The following is a 15,227-nucleotide window of genomic DNA, read 5'->3' on the forward strand; positions in this document are numbered from 1 at the left end:
GTACTAAATTTTTTGAGTGTACTGATTTCTCATTTCACTCTCATACTTAAATTTAAAATTTATTTTTATAAAAAAAAAACAATCTATATTAATAAATGTTCGAATTTCTAGAGTGAACTCATACTTCTTACTAGGACATCGCCATGTTAATAAAGTCAGTTGCTTACAAGAGCAAAGGAAGAATTTCAAGTACTTGTAGTTAATAAAAAAATGCTTATCATCGTTATCGACATTACCGACACCGTGTTATATGCATGGAGTCGAAAACGTCGGTAACGATGTTAACCGATGATTAGTGTCAACCAGGCTTTGAGCAACCGCCCTTAAAGTAGTTGAGTTTCCGACAGGGTATATACATACATACATACATGTAAATATTTTATTTGTAGCAGTAGTGCAGAAGTGCATGTTATTGTTGTTCTTTCATATTGAGCAACACAGTGTTGCACAGTGTAATAATCGTTTGCTATCTATTTGGAGCACTTGTTGTTGCCGCTACCAGAGAGAGTGCTTCCCTGCGAAGTTCTGCGCGGAGAGTGCGAATATTTATACATTAGAGTTTCAGAAGTAATGGCGCTCGGAGAAGCTGGAGCAATCAATGTGCGAAATAAGAACAAAGCGATTGAAAGAAGAAGAAGACCAATAGGGCCCTAAAGAGAACAGTCCACAGTAATGTTAGTAGTAGAGAAATACAAAAATTTAGACTTTTTACGTGCGTCGGATGTGGCGAAAACAATTTTTCGTTTGTTTTATTTTTCACGACGAATATTTAAACAACGCGAAAATACATTTAATTCTTGCTAGTTACGTTCGAAAATGCACAAACAGCAAAATACAATCATTTAAAAAACGAAACGAAAGCGACCACCAAAACGACCGTGATAACACACACACAAATCAAGTACGACAGTCCAAGTGTGTGCAAAAATTAAATGATATTATTAGAAAACAATGTTTTAAATCCATTGTGTATTTACGTTTTTAAACAAATGATACCAGTTGTGCTTGAATTATTTCCAACTGAAACGCAGATTTTATACAATTTTTCAATCGCAAATATGTATACTTAACTACACAGATACTTGAATGCAGGCATGTGATTTGTTATTTGGGTGTGCGCATTTAACAGCGCAAGAATATGTGATTAATGTGAAAATTTTTATCTGAACCAGGGACAGCTAAATCACGACGTGTACAAAGTAAAAAATGAATAAGGCAAAATATGGAAAAAGTGGCGCGGCATTAAACGTTCATGTCCATGAAAACTATTTGAATTCACATAAAAAATCACTCGAGCCCCTAGCCCATAAAAAAGTGTGGTTATAAAAATGTGTACATTGTGTACACAAAATAATTGCACCTGCGTAATCGATACACAAGTGTGTATCCCGATTTAAGTACATATGTATGTATGTTTGTACAAATGTATGAATGTACAAAAGTATCTATAACAAGTAAGGACAATGCTTCATACCTTTCAAGAACATCGGAAAATTTTAGTCAACCTATTACCCCATTTTAAATTAGTTGTTTGGAAGCTAAAAAAATGATTACCTGTACCACCTGTCCTTGTACCTGGTACTTACAAATATCAGACCAAACCCTGAAGGAAAGCTTGGCCCAATTGCTCGAAAAATATAGTCGTAGGTATAGTAATTTTGTATCTAGACCAAAGATAGTCCAAAAATTGTAAGCAATGTAATGTAAAACAGGTGAATTGTACTAAAAGTGGTCCGAATGTGCGGACAATTGGTATGATTAGCGATTTACTTATATGTAGGCATTTAGTCAACGAATTCTCATGTGCGGCGTTGGCATGCAGAGAGAGTATCCGCTTAGAAAATCTGAGAACCCCGGTTCGAATCGCAGCTGGCGCAAGTTTTTTATTTCTGCCTTTTTTGACATTTCTATCAATTATAGAAAAAGAGACTGATACTTTGGATTCATGCATTTCTCAACGTACCCTAGTTATATATTGCGCCTAAAAATATGCACTACATACGCTACTGCGGAAATGTTCTTTAAATTAAATTAATTTGTGCTCGTCTGTATGTAAAAACATATACATATGCATGTGTGTGCGCTAATCTATTAATATCGTTGAATTATTGTAATATCTATTGCAAAATTTTATACAAACAAGACTAAAAAGTAGAGAATAAATAAAATATACAAAAAAAATTAAAACCAATAACTTACTAAAAAATTGTTATTATAGCTTAAAATTATTGTAACCAATAGGGGTAAATATGTTGTACAAAAACACGTAAACAGAAGTTCGCAAAAGTTGATATAAAACTATTCGTCGATTTAAATAGTTAACTTTTTACTGCGCATGTTTATTTTACGAGGAGGAAGCATTGGAAGCCTAACCCCGTCAGTGTTAACCCAAACTAAATATCCTACCGTCATGTACCGTTCCCCTCCCGGTACTACCGTGAAGGATTTCGTCGGGATTATAACGCTGTGTGACTGATAAAGTTATATATCCATTCACTTCTTCTTCTTCTTCTTATATGGCTATGTAACCGCCAAAGCGATTTTGGTCGATTTCAATAAAACACGCCAGTCGCCAACGCGTAAAGGCTCGTAAAGCTTCCGCAAAATCTTTCTCTCGAATACTTTAAGAGCCACCTCATCATCCATGCTTCTGCGCCATATACCAGCACGGGTATTATGAGTGACTTATAAAGTGTGGCTTTCGTATGTCGAAAGAGGATTTTACTCCTGAATTGCGTACTCAGTCCAAAGTAGTACTTGTTGCTGATATTATTTTCGGTTTTAAGTGTTCTTTTCTCCAATTTTTATATACGAAGTATACAAATATGCATACAAGACGAAAGGGGGTTTAGTCTCCGTAATAACGATGCCAATTTTTTACAAATCGGTGAGTAGTTTTTTTGTTTAAAATATTTTTTGATAAAAAAAGTTATTTTTTTCCTTTTAAGCGTTTCTTCTCAAATTTTTATTCACGAGGTATACAAATATGCATATCAGAAGAAAGGGGGTTTAATCGCCTTTACAACGATGCCATTTCTTTAAAAATCGGTTAGTAATTTTTTATTTTTAAAATATTTTTTTTGTATATAAAAAAGGTATTTTTTATTTAAATGTGTTTTTTCTCAAATTTTTATATGCGAAGTATACAAATATGCATATCAAAAGAAAGGGGACTTAATCGCCTTAACAATGATGCCAATTTTTAAAAAATCGGTTGGTAATTTTTTTGTTTAAAATATTTTCTTTATACAAAAAAAGGTATTTTTTTCCTTTAAATGTGTTTTTTCTCAAATTTTTATGTACGAAGTATACAAATATGCATATCTGAAAAAGTTAGTTAATTTTTTGTTTAAAATATTTTTTTATACAAAAAAGGTATTTTTGCCTTTAAATGTTTTTTTTCTCAAATTTGTGTATACGAAATATGCAAATGTGCATATCAGAAGAAAGGGGGTTAATTCGCATTAACAACAATGCCAATTTTTTAAAAATCGGTGAGTAATTTTTTTGATAAAAAAAGCTATTTTTTTTAATTTTAAGTGTTTTTTCTGAAACCCGAAATAATGCATATGACAAAAACCGAAATAAAGCAAGCATTGAAGCCGAAATAATGTCTAAATGCACAGTGTCCATATGTGCAGTTTCGGTGCCCCAAACTAACCCGTCAAATTTGATATCAAATTGGTCCAGATTTTTTATAAAAAGTAAAATGGAATTATTAAAATAAATGTGAATGTTAGTAAAACAAACTTGCCCGGAGATTCTCCCATATGTTAACATATTTACTTGCCCAGACATTATGATATTGATGCATGCAGTGTTTAATCGCGCGAATGACTTTCATGGTAGTCAACACTCATACGCCCTGTACGACTAGCGGAATGAGTTTGAGTGCTCTACACGCATAAGTTACCACAATTTCGCATTCACGCGTGTGACTTTTATAGTTGCGCGCTTTCAACATTTCAATCTCTCTACGAAGCTTGTGTGAGAGGCACTGAAATTTGTGGTTGGTGCAGAAGTAGAAATAGGGGCGCAGAAAAAAAGTTAGACCAGTTAAGTTTTTTCGTAAATAGTGAATTATTTTTTTGTCGAAATTTTGATCAGCAGAACAGCCTAATTACCTGGATCACAAATTTTAGTTTTTTTTTTGTTCTCCATACGGCACTATCCAATTTTTATGAAGAATTGCTCGGAGATTCCAAAAATCGGATAAATTTTATTTTCTATGGATACGTGTTCGATATATTTTCAATTTACCGTTATTCAGCTTAAAACAAAAAGTGGTTCCACTTAATCATGTATATCTTACGAACCGATTTAATGATTTTAAAATCAGATACGTCAAATCAAGCTAATAAAATCATCCATAAACAACACATAAGCGTGTTACTCAAGTGTACGTGGCGTATGAGTAACTTTCTTTGCTGCTCATTTTTCATACAAGTAGCTTTGCGTATGTTCATTTGACCACTCATTATTTCTTATTTATCCATCGATTTTCTTCATTAGTAATTTGATTTTTTTTTTATATCACAATAACGGTGCATTTACATGGTATGAAGCCATATGAACTGTTGATACGCTAAAAATTATATCGAGTGGGATGCATATAATATATTTTTTCATATGAAAAATTATGGGGAGATACTGTAATCATACTGTTGTGATACTGTTAAGCATATGAAACTATAGCAAGTTGGATTTTCATACATCTTCCCATAAAAAGTTAAACAGATGCAGAGATACCAAGGAGATTTTTTCATTTTGATGCCTTTTTAATATAAAAACCCACCGAAGAGGAGGAAAGCGGCAACTCCACCATTCACATACATGTCAAAAGTATGAATTTTAAAAATTAAAAACAATAAACAAACAAATTCAAAACAAAGAAATTCTTTGAACTAGAACTTTTTGAATAGAAGCAACTCACTTATAGTGGACAATAAAAATACAAAGCACTATGATAACAAACTTAAAAACAAGACATTACAGAACATTTTAATGAGCTTTATATCACATTTAAATAAAAATGAGCGTATATTTTCCAAGCTGGCAAAGAAATGAAAATGTGTATTTTTCGTTTTTTACACAAAGACTTGCCAAATATACATATAAGTCAAAATTATAGAAGGCATGTATACTTCTCCCTTTCATTTTTTCATACAGTTTATGAATGATTCAATAATAGAAAGGTTTTGTAATAAAACAGTCTTCTCGCTCGCTTGTGCAGAATGTGGCTTACTCTATAGTTTCTAGTGATATTAGTAGTAAAACCAAAAATTCTTCATACTAAATATTCGTTGGCGTCACCTTCGTTTGCGTAAGTTTCTAGAACAAGTGCAGAACAGTGACCGTTTAGCTAAAAAATAACCAAAAATGCCGACTGATAAAATTTTTTACGCTGATTTCAACGATACCAAATTTAATTTGCGCAGGTAAAAAAAAGAAAGATATAAGAGGTTTATTTGTATTTTTTATTAACTATCACTAAATTGTTGAAACCCAAAAGTAAATCATGATAAAATGTGTAATATCGAATTAAAGATAATAACTTGTACTTTCTAATTAATATAAAATACTTTACCATTAATTATGCAGTTATTTCATGAAAAAATAATATTTGTTCGTTTTTAGTGGTTTTGGTTTAAAATACAAAAGGCTATAAATTATGCACATCAGCTGAAGGGCAAATTAATTACCTTTATGGTGAGGTCATTAGTTTTTTAATCGGTTATAACGTTCATAAGATATTAATATTTAAAATTACTAAAAACTGAACTTTAACCTTCTAGAACCTCTTCATTATTTACTTGCGCCAAATCATTTTGGCATGGTTGAAATGAGCATAAAAAGTTCTATGGAACTGCATTTTTCGGTTTTGCATAGCTTAACGTTCGGTATTCTAGATTTGTTCCCGGAAATGACGAATAACTTAAATCAAAAATGCATATTTTTATGTATTGTTTAGTATTTCCATTAAAACACGAAATATATTGGAAATTCGCATAGAATTAATAATACACATTTTACTTCTAATTGTATACTTTGCGTACTTTTTGTAGTACCATTCTACTACCGTTTTCGCAAAATGCGATCACATTCTTCCCCTTTCTCCTACTTCCAAAATACAAATCTAGATAAAGGAGTGTCAAATTTTAGCTGTCACAAATTACACAACCTTGCTTTATTGGCAGTAGGTCCTTTTTAACGCACATTTAACAAAAATATAAACTCTTAGTTTCGAAGCTAACACAAAATAAAATTTTTTTATTTGTTGTTTTCAAAACAATACTTGCCAAGTATATAGGTCGAAAATGTTAAATATATATCGCTTTCATTCATTTCTTCATAGAGTTGGTCCTTCTTTTATAGGAAAATTCATACGGCTTATGAACAGATTCATGCCATGTAAATGCACCATAAACCTTAGCACAAAGGCAAACATTTTATACAGAACCTGTTAGTTTTGTAATTTTTCTCCTGTTAAAATTTGATTTTCTTATTTTTTTCATAAAAAAAAACTGGAATGATTAATTAATTTGTTAGAAACTATCAGTCCTATCGGAAAGTTATGTATATACGGTGAATTTTATTAGCTTTCATTTGCCATACTTCATTTTAAGGTTGTTAAATTGGTTCGTAAGATATATGTGATGAAAAGGAACTAATTTTTGCTTTAAGCTGAATAACGGTAAATTGAAAATATCTCGAAAACGCATCCATAGAAAAAAAAATTAACTCGATTTTTGGAATCACCTATCAATTTTACATAGGAATTGGATTGGATCCATAGAACATTTTTGCTGTAAACCAGTGTTATTTCTTTTTCGTAAAAGTCAAATTATCTTGAACGATTGTAAGAAATTTTATTCAAACTTAACATTTGAATGCACATTTACATGTTCTGGCTGTAGCAGAGCGCGCAGAGGGGATTCCAAGAGTTCCTAGGTTTATTTGCCATCTGAAGCAACATACATACATACAGGGCCGGCGAAACGCCCCGTGTACGGGTGGGTAGTTCTGCTGGTAGCAAGAGTACACAGGTAAAGAAAATATGTTGCCAACGTAATTGAGAACAGGTTCGTTAGAAAAGCTTATTGTTTCGTTTATAATACATTTGTTTTTCATTCATACTATGTGCATATGTATGTATGTATATATTTCATGGAAATCATCATTTAATCAAATTTCGAAAATATTTCATTTCTGCAGTGAAGACACGGCCATTCGTTTTGAATTTCGAGAAAGGAAATCGTTCATGGGGATTTCTAGATCTAACTTATGCCGTTTTGGTTTCTTCAAAAAATGTTGCCTTCTCATTGCCCTCTTCTTCGTATTTGTACGTGGAGGGCAAAGAGAAGGGCACATTTTTCGATAGAAACGAAAACGCCATTATCAACTGCTTCTGGCTAAGAATGCAATATTGCTACATGGTTACATGGTTTAGCCGTTTTTAGTGCATTGTCGACCGCAAATAATTTTTATAATTTTCACCCTACATATTCAAAAACAAGACCCACGCACAATTCGTTTTCACTAGGGTTGCCAGATTTTTTATGCGTAAAATCAATACTTTAGACTTTTTCATGCTAAAAAAATCAGTACTTTTCAGTACATTTTTATTCAAGGCAAAATTATGAATGTAAGTAACAGAAAATAATTTAAAACGCCAGAGTTCTTGTTTTTTTTTAAATATTTTGGTATATAAATAAAATATAGTTCATAAAAAATAAAAGTGTAATTCATTTGATATGTACATATGTGTGTATGTATGTACATATGTAAAAAAATAAATGTAAGCAATTGTGTGTAATGAATTTCTGCCCACATGCTAAGGCGAAGATTTTGGCATACATTTAAACAAATTTAACCTTAAAGACACTGCACTTTTGCTAAGAAATATCTTGGGTAAAGTGGTGTGGCAAAAATTAGTCTAGCGCACATAGGCACTTGGGAAAATCCCCTGCCTTAACACCACAAACCTCGATCAATTTTTGCGTACATACGGTAATCGCGAGAGCTTAAAGAACTTTATACTGATTTGCTTGCAGAGAAAAACGGTATTTGCGCAGCCGCTAAAGCAGCATCTCATTTTCCTTCGACAAATTTTTAACTTTTTCCCACATTTGAGTAAATAAATTTTCAAATCATAAATTTTCATTTATTTATTTGACATTTGAATTATTTCGAGAGAGTAAACTCAAAAGGCTAGCAAACGTCAAAAAATCCAATGGCGGACGAATTGAGCGAGCGGTCTTACCTCTAAATATTTTTATCATGGAATTCTATACATTTCACTTTAAAATTAGTTTTAATTTGAAGTATACTTTCAAAAATTTTAATTAGAAGCCAGTTTCTCTCTTTTCGCCAGGAAACAAACTTTATTCTAAAGATCTTCTCAGTTGCTTCGCTCTAGTGTGGTATTAAAAAAAAAAAAAAAATTAAATATTTTTCCAAAAACAGTGGAAAAGTACCATCTTTTAAGACCTTCATCTATATTTCCCCATGGCTTAAATAATTTTTTCAACAACTCAAAAACTGTGAAAGACTAAGAATTCGCTAAAAAAGAGTATCTAACTCTATGTCTTGAATGCAAAACTCGTTTACAATGTCAGTAAACTAAGAAAAAGGAGTTGTTAGTTATAGGCAAAATTTATTGTCATAAAACTGAAAGTTATTTTCGAGATAACTAACCCTCGACACAAATTTCAGCCTTTTTTTTAATAATTTAAGCTCCATCATATTATCGCAACTGGTACGTAACGACCCGGCGATATGCCCATAAAATGATTGATCTTTTTGTTGTATTAAGTTCTTGGACATATGAAACATTATCTAACACATGTCAACTATAATTAAATTGATATCTTCCTATTTTTTACAGTACAGTTCAAGAAAGTTCCAACGTTATGTAAAAACCTCAAGAAAATGCTTAAGTATTTTGTTTGAATGCAAAATTCAGTACAAATCAGTACAAATTTTGAAAAATCAGGACATTAGCGTACTGATTGAAGAAATGAGTAAGATCAGTACAAGAGTTGAAAAATCAGTACTGTACTGATAAAATCAGTACGTCTGGCAGCCGTAGTTTTCACTCAAAAATTGCACAACATCTTTCACACATCCAGGATTTTGCTCTTTGCGCCTCAATATCGCTACCCTGTCGGAAATAACTGACTTGTCTCAGAAATTAATCAATTGACAAAGTAGTTGGAAACAAACTACTTATGCAGTTTATGAATTTTAGAGTAGATGGAACATAGCGTCGGATAATTAGCTTGGTTTCAGGACATCGCCATGTTAATAAAGTTAGTTGCTTACAAGAAAAAAGGAAGAATTCAAACTACCTGTGGTTGGTAAAAAAGTACTTTTTAAATTGCTTTCAAAGTAATTGAATTTCCGGCAGGGTATTTAGTCTAAATCAGTCAAAATCACCATTATAAAACGTGACGATTTTCTTCAAATCTACTGTCTCACCAAGAAAGATCTTCTCTACAGTTTTATAAAACGTTTCCAAATCAATATCAAATCTACTTGTCAGGGTGCATATAACTTGGTCAAAAATTGCCACCATACCCACGTCTTCCGCCGACCCTGCATACATATAATTTTTGAATTCACAGCAAACATTTGGAGTCATAAATTAATCTTTAAGGAGCCCCATTTTGGAGCCTTTATGCTCATAATGAGCTCATTTAAGAGTCTGAAATAAGGGTGTTTGCCTTCCTGCGAAGGTCAACTTATATGAGCTTAAATTCACACATGAAATGAGCCTCAATATGAGTCATACTGGATAATTATTGGCCTCATATACGGCTCGTTTTGGACTCTTTTTGAGGCTCTTAAATTACTCTTATTGGCCTCATAAATGCTTACTCTCGGAGTCTTATTTTATGCTGTTCTGTGAGTCCTATTGGCCTTTATTCTTCGGCTTTTATTGAACTTACTTTAAAGCAATGCTTGCAAGGGCATTCATTTCAAATACTGTTGCATATATACATACATACATCTAATTTTGTTTATTTTTTGCTTCTTCATTATTTTTCATATATGTATAAAGAAGTTTATATACATACATAAATTTCGAGTCTTTATTGTTTTTATATTGGCACAAAGTGCTGGCTTATAACTTGGATCATATAAATATGACTCTTAAAAATCTCATTTTTTTGTTTTTGAAACTGATATTTCTCTACCTAGGACTCCTTCCGGATTCATATATTCTGAACGCTCAGAACATTTTTGTGGGGTTTGGTTCGAATTGTTTTTTATTACTGTCTGCGAAGCTTAGAACGAAAGAGTATTCAAACGAAAACATGGTTCAATTAAATTTTATTTGCATGTTGCCCTGCAGTGGAATTCGAACCCGACCATCTCCGGATATCAACAAGTTGTCGCAAGCATCTTTGCGCACTCAGCTACACCCAGACATATACAAGGCTATCACGGAATCCATCGTAGAAAATCTACGAATTCAAATGCCCGCTACGAATATGAAAAAATTGCTATCACTGAATCCGAGTGAACTCCAAAATATCGTTGGCAGCTTCGAATGCTGATTCGAAATCAGTTAGTGCAAAGGGAACAACAGACATTTATGTATGTCATTTTGCTCGCGCTGCCCCGTCAGGCGCAATGGCCGAGTGCACTAGACTGCCAATTGAGAGAGCCGGTTCGAGTCCGAGTCGTGGGCCAGTGGAGATTTTTTTCTTTTTTTATTTAATTTTTGTTTATTTTTTTTGATAAATATTTTTTTTTAGTTTATTTTTAGCTTAGATTTTATTATTTTAAATAGAAAACTATTTTTTTTAAATAAATTTTTATGATATTAAAGTAATTAGGTTTATTTCCTAATAAATTGTTGCTAAACTATTATTTCCTCGATTCATACAAAATATTAATTCATTAAATAGCGTCTAGCAGATGAATGCGTGTATGTACATACATATGTATGTATGTATGGCATTGGTATTTTACGTCTAAGTTTACACAAATACATGGAATTATATAAAACTATAACAAATTTGGAGTATAATAAATATTTAATATTAAAAATAATGCAGCTTTCTTCCACTGTTTTTAAGATTGAGTGATTTTAAATTTTGTTCCGACAGCATAATCTCATCGTAGAGTAGCTGTACGAATCTTCATTACGAACGGATTCAATGAAGGCTCTCTACGAATTTCAAATTTACGTTCGTAGCTATTCGGATTCTGTGACAGCACTTTCGTAGATTTCACGAAAATCGAACCTACGATGGATTCTGTGATAGCCCTGATAAATTTTCTTTCAAATGTTGAATATCCATCAACACCACAGCACGCGATTTGTACGGATAAACATGTATGTACTATGTATGTATGCGTGTGTTGTCACCGCTCTCAGAGCGGCGCTCTGCATGCTTGGGATGCGTACCCTGCAGCAATTCAGACTCGCCCTAGGTTAGTCCTCAGATAGTCCCTATTGTTACCAGCACTAGTCCCTCATAATTCCCCTGCCAATGGTTTCAACTGCCATTTTTAGCATTGGCGTGCCATTGGAAAAGGACCGGTCCAATCAACACTGATGGTAAGATAGTCCTGGACTAGTTCAATTTTGCAGATTTTTTTCGTTGGAGTAAATTGCGTTCTGCACTTCGCAGATACTTCTTCATAATTCGGAAACACAAAAAAAAATGTTTATCATTTTATAACCATGTTGCTTCTGACGGCATTTGAACCCGGACCCTCCTGAAAGCTAACAAATAGTGGCAGGCATCCCTGCGCACTGAGCTACAGCCACGCATGTAAATGTGTGTTCAAATGTTCACTTTGTATCAAGGCCAGACCAAGCGATTGGAACATTTACAGGGTGGTGTTCTTTAAATTTTTTTTTTTGTTGAAATACAAGACAACACCACCCTGCCACTGCCAAACTGTACAGTCAAATTTTAAGCAGTGAAATACTAGTCCTTTACGGAAAATTGGCCGCCTTATTGCTGAAGGGTATGTACACTTACATATACATACTCAGATGTGAACAGTCAAATGCGTGCGTAATAAATTTTGTATGAAAATATTATTTTTAAATACGAACATTTTTAAACGATAACACAGTGCGACAGCCATTTTACACTTTTGAAGCGACCTAGCACAGATTGTTCATCTGGTCGAGTTATACACGAAACGGCCATTAAAAAGTTTCTAACACCCCCAAAATCTGGATTTAAGGCCAAAAACCGTTTTTTCAGTTTCTTCTTAAAAAAAAATTCATTAAAAAACCAATTTTCAACCGATTTAAAAATTCTCAACGGTTTTGGGTAGAGAATTGTTGACACTTTCGAAATATATATAGTGTTTTATTCATTTGAAAAAAGTATGATATGTTTTTTAAGCCCGAAGTTGAAATTTTTGGAAATTTCATCCGGTTTTCCGGTTTCGAGGTCATTTTTTTGCCACTAATTGACAATAAATGAACCTCTTTGGGCATGTGTCATCGAGAGGCATTCATTACTTAATTACACCACTTTTTTATTTTTGGAAAGGACTTAAAGTTTTCAAGTTATGCAGCATAATCCAAAATTTCATGTTTTGGTCTCAAACGTCCTATAGGGGTACTGTGCGTAAGTTAAGAAATTGGTTAAGTTTAAGGACATTGATGGTTTTTTAAGTAACAAATAGTCATTTTTAGCGATAGTTAGATTAAAAACATATATATCAGTGGTCGCAAACAATAATGACCTAAGTCGAGATATGTCGGTTTGTCCAATTAATCTTCGTTTAACAGAGCAATAATGCACTTTTATTTTTAATGTTTATCATATACTTGATTTAGAATGAGGGTTTGGTAAATATATACTACTAATTCGAGACTTTGGGCGTTTTCTGCAACCTTTTTTATGGCATTATTTCTGACTTTGAACTGAGAAACGATACCGATATGAATACAATTTTTTCCTGTAAAGCTGATGAAATCGGCCACCTAGTTCGTAGCTAGACTGACCAAGATTATCCAAATGAGAATGCCAAAAATGGATCTTGATGGACATTTTGCATACAATTTCTAAATTAGTTTCCGAGAATTCTTGAACCACTTCCTTGTATATTGAACTTTCTTCATTTACAAGATAGCTATTACCCATAGAGATGAAACTCAGCTGTATTTTCTACTTGTTTCATCAATCGTCAGATTGCGAATCTGGTCATTAATGCAGTCACTAAAACGTCATACTCTTAATAAACTTCGCGTAATTAATTACACGGGATCATTCGCTCCAAAAAAATTGAAATGTGTGATAAACGCAACCGGTTTTGTTACGTGTGTGGCTTGTTTGTTGACAAGAGTTTAAAAAGAATCAAGCAGTGGTTCACTCCTTCAACGACTTGTTTAAACTCTCATACGTTGAAAGTGCTTGGTATGAACACGAAAGTGTTTGCTCGACGTGCTCTGCAGTACTGAAGAAAGTGAAATCCGGTAAGTGTTATAACCAGCATTTGTTATTTGAGACTCCCATGACTTGGCATTATCAACCGTATCACAAGTCGAAAGATTGCTACTTCTGCCAAACAGATACCGTTGGCCATCACTACAAAACTCGCAATCTCATAAAATATGCTAATGTGTTGACTGTATCGAGACCAACCCCGAAAGAAAACACAGGGGAGCCAACTGCAAACGGACAAGCAGACCCTTGCAGCGAGTTCCCGATTGAAAAAAATGAGGACTCGTCGTATGTTCCAAATCGGGCAGTAGTAAAGGAACGACATTTTATATCTAGCCAAGATTATTGTGATCTTAGTCGAGATTTGAATCTGTCTTATAGAGAAACAGAGATCCTGGGTTCACGAATAAAGCAGTGGAATGTTGTGGATGATGACTTTAAAGTGACATTCACACGAAACTTAGACTTATCGTCATTCGAAGAAGTTTTTAAGGCTGATATAGACAATAACCTTGTATATTGTGTTGATGTAGATGGATTGTTTGCTGCCTTCGATCACGTGTACTGCGCAAACGATTGGCGATTATTTCTGGACAGTTCTTGCAAAAGTAAGTATTTTAAGTATCATAGTGTGAGAAAACCAAAATTAAGCAATATTAAAAAATTTACGTTTAATTCACGAAATTCGTAGGTCTGAAAGTAGTATTAATTCACAACGAGAATCAGTTGCCAACAGTTCCAATAGCATACGCTACTGATATGAAAGAGACGTATCAAACGATGGAAAAGATTTTACGATTAATCAATTACAATAAACATCAATGGCAAATTGTCTCAGACCTCAAAGTTCTGACAATACTTCTGGGAATGCAAGGAGGCTACACTAAGCATCCGTGCTATTTCTGCGAATGGGACAGTCGTGCCAAGGATCCTTACAAGTGTAGCGTGTGGCCTCCGAGAAAGGGGTTTCAAATTGGAATTAAAAATGTTCTCAATATCCCATTAGTAAAACCTGATAACATTATCTTGCCGCCATTGCACCTAAAGTTGGGCTACATGAAACAATTTGTAAAACGACTCGACAAAAACCGCGAGTCATTTCTGCACCTGGAAACAGTTTTTCCCAAACTAAGTGATGCTAAAATAAAAGAAGGTACCTACTTTCGAAGAATTTGCCGACTATTAATTTTTTCGAAAACGCATCTGCAACCATTTTAATTCTTTACTTTACAGGCATTTTCATCGGACCCCAGATTCGCAAGCTGATGATTGATGAGAATTTTGTCGAAAAATTGAACGAAATAGAAAAGAGAGCATGGCTGAGTTTTATCTCTTTATGTCATAACTATCTTGGAAATGAAAGAAGTTCTAATTATAAGGAAGTGGTTCAAGAGTTTTTGGAAGCTTATGGAGAAATGGGATGCAAAATGTCAATCAAAATACATTTTTTGCACTCTCACTTGGATTTCTTCCCGGATAATCTGGGTCAGTTTAGCGACGAGCAAGGTGAACGATTTCACCAGGAAATCTCGGCAATAGAAAAGCGCTTTGCTGGAAAAAACCACGTTAAGATGATCGCTAATTACTGCTGGTCGCTCAAACGTGAAACCGACGACCTGTATTATAAGCGCAAAAGATCCAGGAAACATTTTTAATTCGAATTGGTTGAGGTATGTAGTTAGCGAGCATCTTAAAGTGGTTTTTTTTTGTATCTTGATTGACATTTTGCATCCCATTTCTACATAAGCTTCCAAACGTAATTAGCTAACATCTTAACCATTGTTAAACATTTCCCATTGTTTT

The 15,227-nt window shown here is 33.5% G+C and overlaps 1 protein-coding gene across 1 annotated transcript in view; it reads left to right on the forward strand.

Annotated features, from left to right (window-relative positions):
- Window positions 1–657: 657 nt before the first annotated feature.
- LOC118746971 (rho guanine nucleotide exchange factor 17-like) overlaps window positions 658–15,227 on the forward strand; it is a gene marked incomplete at its 3' end in the record, with an annotated part of 96,625 nt that continues 82,055 nt past the window's right edge. Inside the window, 1 exon segment of the mRNA XM_036480969.1 lies at window positions 658–901.

Source organism: Rhagoletis pomonella, unplaced genomic scaffold, assembly GCF_013731165.1.
Source record: "Rhagoletis pomonella isolate Grant_MI unplaced genomic scaffold, Rhpom_1.0 Rhpom_scaffold_00001, whole genome shotgun sequence".
Lineage (NCBI taxonomy): Eukaryota > Metazoa > Arthropoda > Insecta > Diptera > Tephritidae > Rhagoletis > Rhagoletis pomonella.